The 11,437-nt window shown below is 35.3% G+C and overlaps 1 protein-coding gene across 2 annotated transcripts in view; it reads right to left on the reverse strand.

The window, feature by feature from the left end:
- Positions 1–11,437, reverse strand: part of CSMD1 (CUB and Sushi multiple domains 1) — a 1,116,955-nt gene that overhangs the window by 219,823 nt on the left and 885,695 nt on the right. The window lies entirely within an intron of this gene.

Consider the following 11,437-nt stretch of genomic DNA (forward strand, 5'->3'; position numbering starts at 1 on the left):
TAGACATTACTTGTTGTAGCTCCCGAGTGAAGAAAATAATAAAGAGTAGGAGGAGTGTTATGTTCCAGACCATGGACTCAGTTTGATTTCTGAATAAAGACTAATAAAATTATTCCAAATATGCAACGTAAATTCCATCACACAAATGAAAACATCCAAACAGAAAGCAAATAATATTGGTGTACTTTTCAAACAGATATATAAACCACTTAAAAATTACCTAAAAACACCTTATAAGAGCCCACAGTAACATTAACATACCAACCATTAATCTTCAGCTTTTTTTCAGGTGCATGAGATTGATATTTATATCTAATTTTTCAGTCTAGGGATAAAATATACTGTGGTTTTTTTGACCCAAACATCATTAGATGTTTTGACCTCATTCAGAGTTTCATAAAAATGTAACAGTTAAAATAATAACAAATTAAAAGATAGTAATTATAAATCAACATATACACCCTATCAAAGAACTGATAGGTTTAGAAAAAAAATCTGTGTTTTTTCTAAAAATGTTTAATAGATTTTCGTGGTTCTTAGGACATTAAAACATCTATTTGAGGAAGTGGGAAGGGTATTCAGTTTTAGGTACAACTCAATATAGTTTAACAAGTATATGTGTAAAGAATAATTTTTAAAATATAGTATAAAGATAGTTCAGCAAATAGAAAAGAATTGATTTCAACATATTTAAGAAGAAATGTATGTTTTATACTTGCAAATAAGCAGTCTAAACATTTTGTATTTACTTTTCTGAGAACTTCACAGATATCAAATTTATGTGCCTCTTGCCTTGAAAAGTATAAAACAAGTGTATTTTTTACTTCCTCCTTACAATAAAACTGAAGAAAAAAGGGAGTAAGAAGGAGAAGGAGAGGGAAGCAGGGATGGATGGAGGGAAGGGGGCAGGAGGGATGTAAGAATGAAAAGGGGAAGAAAGGAAGGGGGAATGAGGCAGTTACAATCTTACACAGATCCTTATTTCTACTCTTCATTTGGGATCTCCTTAGGCAAAATAGAAAGGAAATAACCAATAAACTGGATCTTTGATCTAGCACGTTAAGTTATAGTTCATTTGCTATTTTAAAGTAGAGCTTTATAATCTTCCCTTCCTTAGCTTAGGTTTTGAGCTACATTATATTTAACAGGCAGAAGGGTGTTGGGGAATAAGAACCCCTGCCACCAAACTTCAGACAGATGAACTCTTTCTTTGTTGGGGAATGTAGGATGCATAAGGTGTTCCTAACATGTTTAAAGTCACCTTACATTGTCTAAATGTTTCAAAGAACTGTAGTAGACTGAGAAACTAGATTTTTATTTTGATACTTTTCGGTAAAGCATGTCAAGTATGTGATACCTATTACATATGGCTACATATACAGGTCTCTCTGTACCTATCAGTGTGTACATATCCATATGTAGCTATTTGTGTCTTGGATTTTAGGAAGAAGGTGGAACTGATTAAATTTATAAAATGTAATTCACAGCAATGCCAATATAATTGCCACATTAATGTAAAACATTTACAACACCAGTACTCTACACAATCCATCTGCAAACAAGTGTTTGCCCAGGTAAAGACGCATGCAAAAAAACAATGGTGCCTTAGGCTGCATCATTATCTCATTATCTACCTCTTTTAAAGAACTAGAAATACACAAGTACAATGCTGAAGAAGAGAAAAAAATATGGAAGCAAAGGGCTTTTTCTTACTTAATGTTCATGCAATATTCTACATTTTGTTTCAGTGAGTGAATGTAAACCACTAAGACATATGCAGTAATAGAGGAAGTGTACAACGAGCTTTCCAAAATCTAGAACTGGCCACATCTCTTGATCCAAGAAGTCTGTGTTCCAAGGTTCAAAGCCATGGTAATTTAAATCTGTGAATAAAAGTACTGACATACAAGATCAGGGATAATAAGAGTTGCAAACTAAAGTTAAAATACTACTACCCTTCTAAAGTATACTACTTTCTGCAAGAAGCAGATGTGTTCTAACAAGAGCAATTATTTACTAAACTTCAATTACATGGCAAAATTCTGTGAACTCAAGTTGGCACTCACATACCTCCAACCCATGTTACAAAACCATATTCTGTTTTCAGTGAACGTTACCCCTTTTCAAATCCCTGGCAAATATCTGACAGCTATGCAGTTTCATCAGGCCCCATCATTCCCTTCATTATCATGACAAAGGCTTGTTCATGTCATCTGGCCAGTCAAGTTTCCTACCTCGGCTTGTGTCAGTCAGTAAATCGCCAATACAGATCCCAGAAAGAGGCTTCCAAAGGAAATTAAGCCCTTCTTTGTAACTTCCCTTCCTCAGTTTATACAAAACATGTCACAGCTCAGGTTAAGGTTTTCTAGCTATATTTTGGTAATGTTAGGATATCAAGTCAAGGACATGTTTAATTAGCTCTCCCAATGTCTTGACCTGGAGATTTAGGTGACTTTTTTTCAAAGAAATGTTGTCCCCATCCATAGAAAAATTCCTTTCTCTCCACACTGTTGGAGTTTTTTAGTGTGCTAATGAGTGAAATCTCCGCCATTTGTGACCAATGACCAGATACACAGACCTTATGTCCTAAGGACTTCAACTGAGTATTTTTCTAACTGTTCCTGCACACTGAAGTCCAGAACTGCATGACCACGCTTCCCGTAGTTATGAACTAGAAACTCAAAAGAGCAGCCATGAAATGCAATACTGAGTCTGGTCTTGGCAGCAGGAATATGCAAAGGCATCTCTCCCCTTCAAGGCCCTAATATTATACTGAGTGGTATGGGAAAAGCCATGTTTTTTCTTTAAAAATATTTACACTAGCTGATACTGCTGCTACTTTTTAATATAGTAATTAACACAAGAAGCCAGGATGTGTGACACCTAAATTCAATTCATTTTGCTTGTGGGAATTTGAACATGCATCTCCTATGACTTCTGCCTTACACAGAGAGATTAGAAAATCAGTCACAAAGTGAAAAAATGTTGACTAACCTCTTTAGCACAGTGGGTAGGGCATTATATAAGGGAAAAGGAATACTTCTTCGAAGAAACTCGTACATTAAACAGTTGAGAAATAAAATTCTGAAATAACTCATGAATCAACATTCACTGTTACCATGTGAGCACCAAACTACTACACTGGAAAAATATATTCATGTTCACTTCCATTTTCTTCACCTGCAATTAATCTTTAATTCTTTATGCAAAATGAAACAAGAGCCTTTGGCCATATTGGCACGATGATTCTGCTAGCAAGCATCAGATAAAATTTAAAATTCTTTTCCAGAAGCAAAAAGAAATGAAGACACATCTCATATTCTTGATGAGAGATCAAGGCATGGCAGTTTTGTGTAAAGAACAGATATGGCTTGTCCACTTATGTTAACTGAAAAGTAAAACACTGTCAGTCTTGAAAGCACATGGGTTGTAAGAGCAACTACTGATTTTAGTATCTCAAGCAGAAAAATACTATCATATTATCTTGAAAGAGCTCTCTAGTTCTTGACTACAGAGGCCACTTCCTTGCTTCAATGCCTTCCAGATACCTTCTCAGTTCCAGAGACCTGCTCTCATCTTGACAGCATGAACTGCCTCCCCAACCCAGAGAGATGAAAGAGAAAATATTTCTCACTCCCCCACATGAGAAAAACATCTAATATTTTGGGATAAGAAAACAAAGAATGCTTAGTAACAAGAGAACAAAGACCACTTGGTTAAGAAGATCAAGGACTATTCAGTCAAGGCAGGAGAGATGTAACAAAATTTCTAAAATGTAACAGGTAGCAGAACCACAGTAGCTCACAGAAAAAATTGTTATACAAGCACTTGTTTTAAGGAAAAAAAAGCTGATGTGAATATTAGGAATGTGATCACTTACGTTACTGGTTAGCAGGCACATGACAGTTATACTATTGGCTATCCAGGTGCGTGTTATTCTAATCTGATAGTGAAAATATTATAAAACCTATATACACTTTTAATAAATGTTTCTGCATGTTTCATACATCACATTGTATCTGATTGTAATTTCATTTATTAACTATAAGTCACTAAATATTACCCATATGCACGCTTTCTTCGATAAAATCAACTATATCTGTATTAGTATCTACAAGTCTTAAGTTATGCAAACATTGACAGGCATGGAATTTGCCAGGAGAAATAATCTCTACCGACCTTAAAGTAATTACTGTTGATATTCTGTCTCCATATTTTGATCCACAACCTTGTGTTGGAAATATCAGGGTGAATTTAGGTGAGCAGGTAAATTATAACATACCCATCGAACATGCTCTATGTAAAGAGCATTTTCAGGACTAGCTCCTCAAGCTGTAGACTTTAAAGAAAATTAATATATTTCAAAATGCTCTCTGTGTGGTTATGTGATATGCTTAGATTAGTATAATGTAAGTATGACTTAAGGACTTTAAATCTGCATATGATATAATACCTAAAAATTGCTATAAAAAATGTAGCACGAAATACATATTATGATGTAATAGAGATCCCTTCTCTATGTTGCATATCTCCCTTTCCTTTGTTTCTTTATCAATCTATTTTGCTTTTCAAGATACAAAATACATTGATTCAAAGTTCTAGGTTTTTTACTATCAATATGGTCAGTGACACCTAAACCCACTCTGTAGATTAAGCAATTAAGAACCAGTTCTAACTTCATTTATTTCAACTTATCAATGTATTTAAAATATATTCTATTACCAAGAAAAAAACGTGTAATCCAAGATATTTTTCAGCAGAGAATATGTAAAACCTATGCTAAGAGAAAAAAAAAAATTGAAAAAAAAAACCCCCAAAAACCAGTGAGCCAGAAAACCATGAAAGCAAAAGAAAAAAAAAGGATAGTTCATTAGGGGTCATAAGAAATGACAAAAAGCTTCCATTTCCAAGGGTAGGAGGGACTTCTTTTTCTTCTGTGAAGGATATAGGGGAGTTGTTTCAGCTTGTACACAATTGTTTTGAGTCTGAGGGAGAAAGAGAGAAGGAAGGAAGAAAGGAGGCAGGCAAGCACATTCTTGGAGAAATTACATGAAATAGCACCTACTGTGTTCTAACAAGATCTATAAAATTAAGAGGTTGTTTTCATATTAAAACACATTAAATCACTTGTTACATAGCTTAAACTAGCACAATTAAACAATTTTTTTTCTGTTAGTATCAGCTGCTTACAAAGATCCAATTTAGATTCTTCACTTCCCAAATCTGCCAAACTATGGAAGTCGGCCAAAACACAGCATTCAAAAGACAAGGTCCTTCAACACATCTCCTTTATAAAGAAAAAAATCTACATGGTACTGCCTCTGTGTTTCAAAAGTTGGAAAGCAGACAAAAGCAGATTAATCTAGTTCTCTATTATAACTTTTGTTTAAAAGCACTTGTGTGCTTTTTAAAGTTAGTTTTATTTATTTATTACAAAATCAAAAGTATCCACCTTAGAATTCAAAAGGTATACTCATATTGACTGTATGTCACCTGTTTTCACACATAAAATATTTTAAAAGAGGGCCTAATTTCACTACAGTTAATTAATTTTGCTACAGTTTCCAAGTTGTCTGTTATAACCTTGGTAAGAACCGCAGCAGACTGAAAAAAGCTGCTTTATCAAACTGTTCTTTTATTCTGTTTCAGTGAGAGTAATCTGTCTGGAGATACTTGACCCCATTCTTTTTTCTTTTGCTTAATAAAGTCACTTAAATTCTATCTAAATAAGTACCTTTTTTCTTTCTTTCATTGTCTCACTTGAAATTGGATAAAAGGAAACTGCAGAGGGTAGATCTTTTGAATATCAACAAACAGTTACTGAATACAAATACAAACTCTATAAAACAAACAAAATTCAGGGATTTTTGAATTGCTTTGAAATATAGTTCATGTAAAATGTAACAATAACTTTGTTTAATGGAAAAGTTTACTTTATTATTTTTTCTTCCATACATCTCGCTAAAAGGTTTGACAGGATTTTAAGCAGATCTCCAAAGCAGAGATCAAATAAAAGTAGTATGTTGTCAGTTTAAAGGCTTCTCTGCTGCAAAGCACTCTACTGAGTGCAGAATACCCTTGTCGTATTTATAAAATTGTGCAGCAGTTCATAAAGTATGAGAAGAAACTGAGCTCAGATATTCTTTATGTTTTGTTGGACAATATTGTTATCCAGTAGGATGGCTATGCAACATTAATACAAGAGCAAAGGGGATCACAGATGAAGCATAATTTGCTCTGTCTTCTCATAATAGCAAAGACTTAGGGTTCCCCCACAGTCAATGAGGGATCTCTAAAGCTGAGCATATGACTTCTGCAGGGACGACACAATACATGACTGGATTCAAGCATGGATTCATGTACAAACTCTAATACAGGAAGCTTCCAGTTAACAGGAATGCTGCATCAAACTGAGGTTCATGTGGAGTTTCCACAGCAACTGTCTGCATGGTGTCTTGAGTCTGTATTGCCAGCAGTCCTTCATCTCCAATTCTGCAGCCTGCCCTCCACCTGAGGGTGCACCTGTAACCTTTCATCTACACGCTGCCAGGTGGCTGCAGCACTACCTTCACTTTGGCTTCACAAATGGTATTGTGCTCACCTGGCACTACTGAATTCAGAAACAGCGTTATGCTGGGTTTCTCCTAAAAAGTGATTGCCATTGATTTTTAAATCACACTGTTCTCATCCCACTTCTCACTCTTTTGCTCTGTAGTTTTAGCCTGTAAATCTACACTAAGATCACATCACTCTGGATCTGGAAGTATTTAGCCTGTAACTTCATACTGGAATAGAATATTGTAGATAACAAGCAGTTTATAGTTATTCTAATGCACAATAAGTATTACACAATAAAATACATGCACAAATATATCACGTTAAATACTATTTAGTCTGCAGCACTCGCACTTGTTCCATTTGGTATAAACAGCATCATAAACTACTAATGAGGATCTTGAGAAGGTCTGCATGAAAAATATAACTGTACCAGGGAGAAAGCAAGAAGTTGTTGGCTTTTTTTCTCATTACTATTATCATCATTATTGTCACCACTACCTTTACCAGGGAGAATTTTTTGTCTGAGGATTCTTTCCTTCCTCTTACCAGTTGGTGCCTGAGGATTGGCATTCCCTGTTTTTTTTCTCTCTCTCTTTTCTACTCTTTGTTTCCTTCTCTAACATAGATTTCAAGTAAAGTTAGGTCATCAGCTGTGGACTGCACTACTAAAGCATGTTCATGTCAGCCTCTCTTAATATTCTTTAAGTAACACCCATATGATGGCGGTGAGGTTAGAATGCCTCACTGAAAACCCTACTGAAATGCTGTGGTGAAAACAAACCTCTTATTCTGTATTTTTTGTACCATTTGAATGCACAGAATAATGGAGCAGGAAAGGAAGGCCTAAACAGGAGGCAAAACATTTTCTGTGGTTTGCTTAATTAGTTCTCAATCCATATGCCACTGACATAAGGCACTACTCACATTCTCAAAACAAATCCTATGATGTTAATTGGCCTCAGGGGATTATTGGCACAAACCAAGGTAAGGACATTTTTTCGTATTTATATTCTTTTGAGATTTTTATCTACTCTTTCTAGTATCATCTGATAATAAGCTTTGGACATTATTTGTCTTAGAAAGAAACAACTCTTATCAGACATAACCTTAAACCATAGAAAGAAGGCAAAAGGGTGACTTGAGGCAATCTTTATTCCTTCTAACTATAGGTGACTAATATTTCACACCAGGCCTCAGATAAAAGTGATTAAGGTCTTATAAAAATCACTCCTTCTCACTCGGAAAATAAAATCAAAGTGGCCATTGTGTACCAACTGAAATCTGTAGTGATTCCCGAATATTAAAGTTTCAGTTTTCAGATAGAGACAACTCAAACCTAACACTAACCTAAACACTAACTCAAAAAAATCTTCAGTATTAAGTCAAAAACCTGAAACTAAAAGAAGGGGTTAAATAACACAACCTTTTGATTGTATTTATAAAAATGCAATGTTGTAAGATAAAGAAACAGAAATTATCAAAAACTTATCAAATAACTTTATTAAATACATTGTATAAAACAATGTATAGAAAACAGCCTTAACAATAGACTTAACTTTAGTAGACTTAACAATTTAAATGTGACAGCTTTTAAATAAAGAATACCGAAATACAGTGGATCCGGAATGCATGAACATCCTTATTTCTGTCTGAATATTCAGAGACACAACTACTGATGTTATATTTGTTGCTCATGAACAGCTCTTAAATGAGAGCTCTCTCTGCCTAAACACCAGCTATAAATGAACAGTGATTTTGACTTCTTAAAGGTGAATTCAAATCCAAATTTTATGCTACAGACTTTAAAGAAAAAAATGAATGCCAGATCTCAAGGGTCTCACAGAACCTCCAATGCTATTCAGGCTAACAGCGTTCCCACTTACGTTTCAATCTCACTGGAAATTAACTCAGTGCTACAACATGACAGAGTATATTAATTACAATTGATGACTTTGCAATGAATACTAACTAAACTATTAAAAAGAAACAGCTTATTAAATGGTGTCAGCAATTTATTGTAACACACTACCAATTAGTCAAGTAGTATTTAATATAACAACTAAATATGATAAATTAATTTGATATTAATTTGAATACCAGTGAGCAATACCTTGGTGAAGATTTTACTCAAATACTGTATTAATGTACTATTAAAAATCAATTGCCATATAAAATTTAATATAGGAGCAACACCACTCAAATATGGAATGAATATATATAGGAGTGCTTTCTTTTCAGCTTTACAATTTAAGTTTTTTACAGCTTGATTTAGGAATATTCCATACAGTTGAAATAACTCATGTGGGACAGGAAATAATACAGGTTAAAACCCAAACCAAATACAAAAGCCCCAGCACTCAAAACTAAGTTTATTCCTTGATATGTTATGTTTGAACTCTGTTCAATCCTTACCATGAAAGGCTGGTGTGAACTGAATATAGTATAGACTGTATAGTGCAGAAATAACATTTTCATTATATGTCATACATAGGTAAAATTATACAGTTTCTTAGATAGTGAGAAGGGAAAGTGCAGACAAGCAGAGAGAAGCAGCTTACAAATCAAATAATATAATCATTAAGACAATCACATAAAAGAGAGTTTGAGAATGAATTCAAATGTTTATTCCCTCTTATGAGAGAATGGAATGTTAAGGGTTAATAACTCAAACAATTGTCCATTTGCAAGAGCAGCTGGGTGCTTTGCTGAGGCCAGGTTTGCATCTCCCCAAATGAAGGAGAGGAGGAGAGGTTTTGGATGTGTGGTGGTGAAACCTCTGATATGCATAAGAACAGCCCAGCTGCAGAGGGGATGAGCACCCATCACCAGAGGATGACCACTACACACTGACCTTTGCTTAGCAAAAAGCTGAGCTTTGAGCCAGATAAAGGAACAGGCAACTGGCTCAGATGCAAAACTTAATTCCCAGGGAAGTTATCCGGATGTTCCCACATAGGCCTGAAGGTATTCATCCCTTCTGATAAGGCACAACTACTTACACTATGCTGAGAAACATGGTTATGTCTCAGAAAGTGTTATAAATGTCATAAAACTATCAAAGACCCATGGAACTTTATGTAAGGACTTTCCCCACCCTCAACAGATAAAGACCACAACCATCACTTCGAGCAACGGACATCTAAATTACAACAGTTTCATTGCTAGATCCTCGTGCTGTAATATCTCTCCTCTCCACCATCAACTTTTATCCTTTCTTTCTCTTTTTTCTTTTCTTTCTATATTTTCTTAAAATATGTTTTTACATTTCCATAGATTATATAAAAAAGGCCACATACTTTCTTTCCATTGTAACTAAATTGTTCTAAAATAAACATGCCACACACACATATATAAATATATATATGTATAATAAATTTATACATTCTGGTAATTCAGTGTCATTTCACTCTAATCCTGAGAATTCTTGTTGTTTCTCTCACACACCACCCAGAGTGAATCAAACTACCTTCCCCTAAAACCACTGTCTAGACCAGAGCATTGCATAATTGTTACATCAGACAGGATCCCTTGGATGTGGTGGGTGATCAGTGTGGTCTAAAGCTGTTTAGGGTTTTCTGGTGTGACCTGGACCTGCTGCAAAGGTATTCTGTGGGAGAAAGACAAGTTGACTCTCAGAGAGGGTTGTGAGGAGAAGGACATTGACTCTCAGTGGGTTACTGAAGGGGTGTAACTACCAAGAGCAAGTCAAATGGTGACTGTCTGCTTGTTATGAAATTATAATGATAATTTTTTTTCCGTCGGTATGACCTGGGTACATCAGACCTGCTGAAAGGTTTTCTGGTGGAACCTCGGCCTTTTGAAAGGTTTTTCCTGGGAGAAAGCCAAGCCAACCCTCAGAGAGGGCTAATGGGGAGGAAAGACATTAACTTTCTGCAGGTTAATGACAGATTCAAAAGGAATGACCACCCAAGATGAGTCAAATGGAGATTGTACCCTCCTGATGGAATTAAAGTCTTTTGAAAAGACAAGGCTCCTACATCTGAGCTCAGTACTTTGCAACTCACTGTAAAGGGATCTCCACTAGGGTTTTCACTCCTTGCCTCCAGTAATCAGTCAATCTTTGTCAAGTGGGAAGAAAAGAATTATATGTCTCCTGTCTTTCAGAATTTCATCAGTTTTATCACAGTGCACCATATAAAGGAGTACCAAAACTAAAAGGCTCATTCCTCACCTTTTTAGGGGATTGCTGCAAATTATAAAGTCACATTTCAAAAATTAATAAGGAGATGATTTAAGTGCAAACAGATGCATGCATTTGACGTTGCAGTCTAAACTCCCTTCTCTGCCTCAGCCCCTACTTCTTGGCCACCTATCTCTGGAGATGTTTGTACTCATAGATATCCTGTTTTGTTAAACATTTCTGCTTTTGCACATACCCTACTCCTCACCAAGTCTGAGAAGACACAGAATCCATTTGGATTTTTTTCCTTTATAAAGTAGATGTGTTGAAGGACCTTGTCTTTTGAATCCTGTGTTTTGGCAGACTTCCATAGTTTAGCAGATTTGGGAAGTGAAGAATCTCAATTGGATCCCTGTAAGCAGCTGATATTTACAGAACAAATTTTGTTTACTACGTGCTAGTTTAAGCTATGTAACAAGTGATTTAATGTGTTTTAATATGAAAACAACCTCTTAATTTTATAGATCTTGTCAGAAAGAGTAGGTGCTATTTCGTGTTATTTCTCCAAGAATGTGTATCTCTTCTCTTCTCTTCTCTCTTCTCTTCTCTTCTTCTTCTCTTCTCTTCTCTTCTCTTCTCTTCTCTTCTCTCTCTTCTCTTCTCTTCTCTTCTCTTCTCTTCTCTTCTCTTCCTCTCTTCTCTTCTCTCTTTCTCCCTTCTCTCTCCCTCTCCCTTTCC

The sequence above is a fragment of the Corvus hawaiiensis genome, chromosome 3 (genome assembly GCF_020740725.1).
Source record: "Corvus hawaiiensis isolate bCorHaw1 chromosome 3, bCorHaw1.pri.cur, whole genome shotgun sequence".
In the NCBI taxonomy this organism is placed as follows: domain Eukaryota; kingdom Metazoa; phylum Chordata; class Aves; order Passeriformes; family Corvidae; genus Corvus; species Corvus hawaiiensis.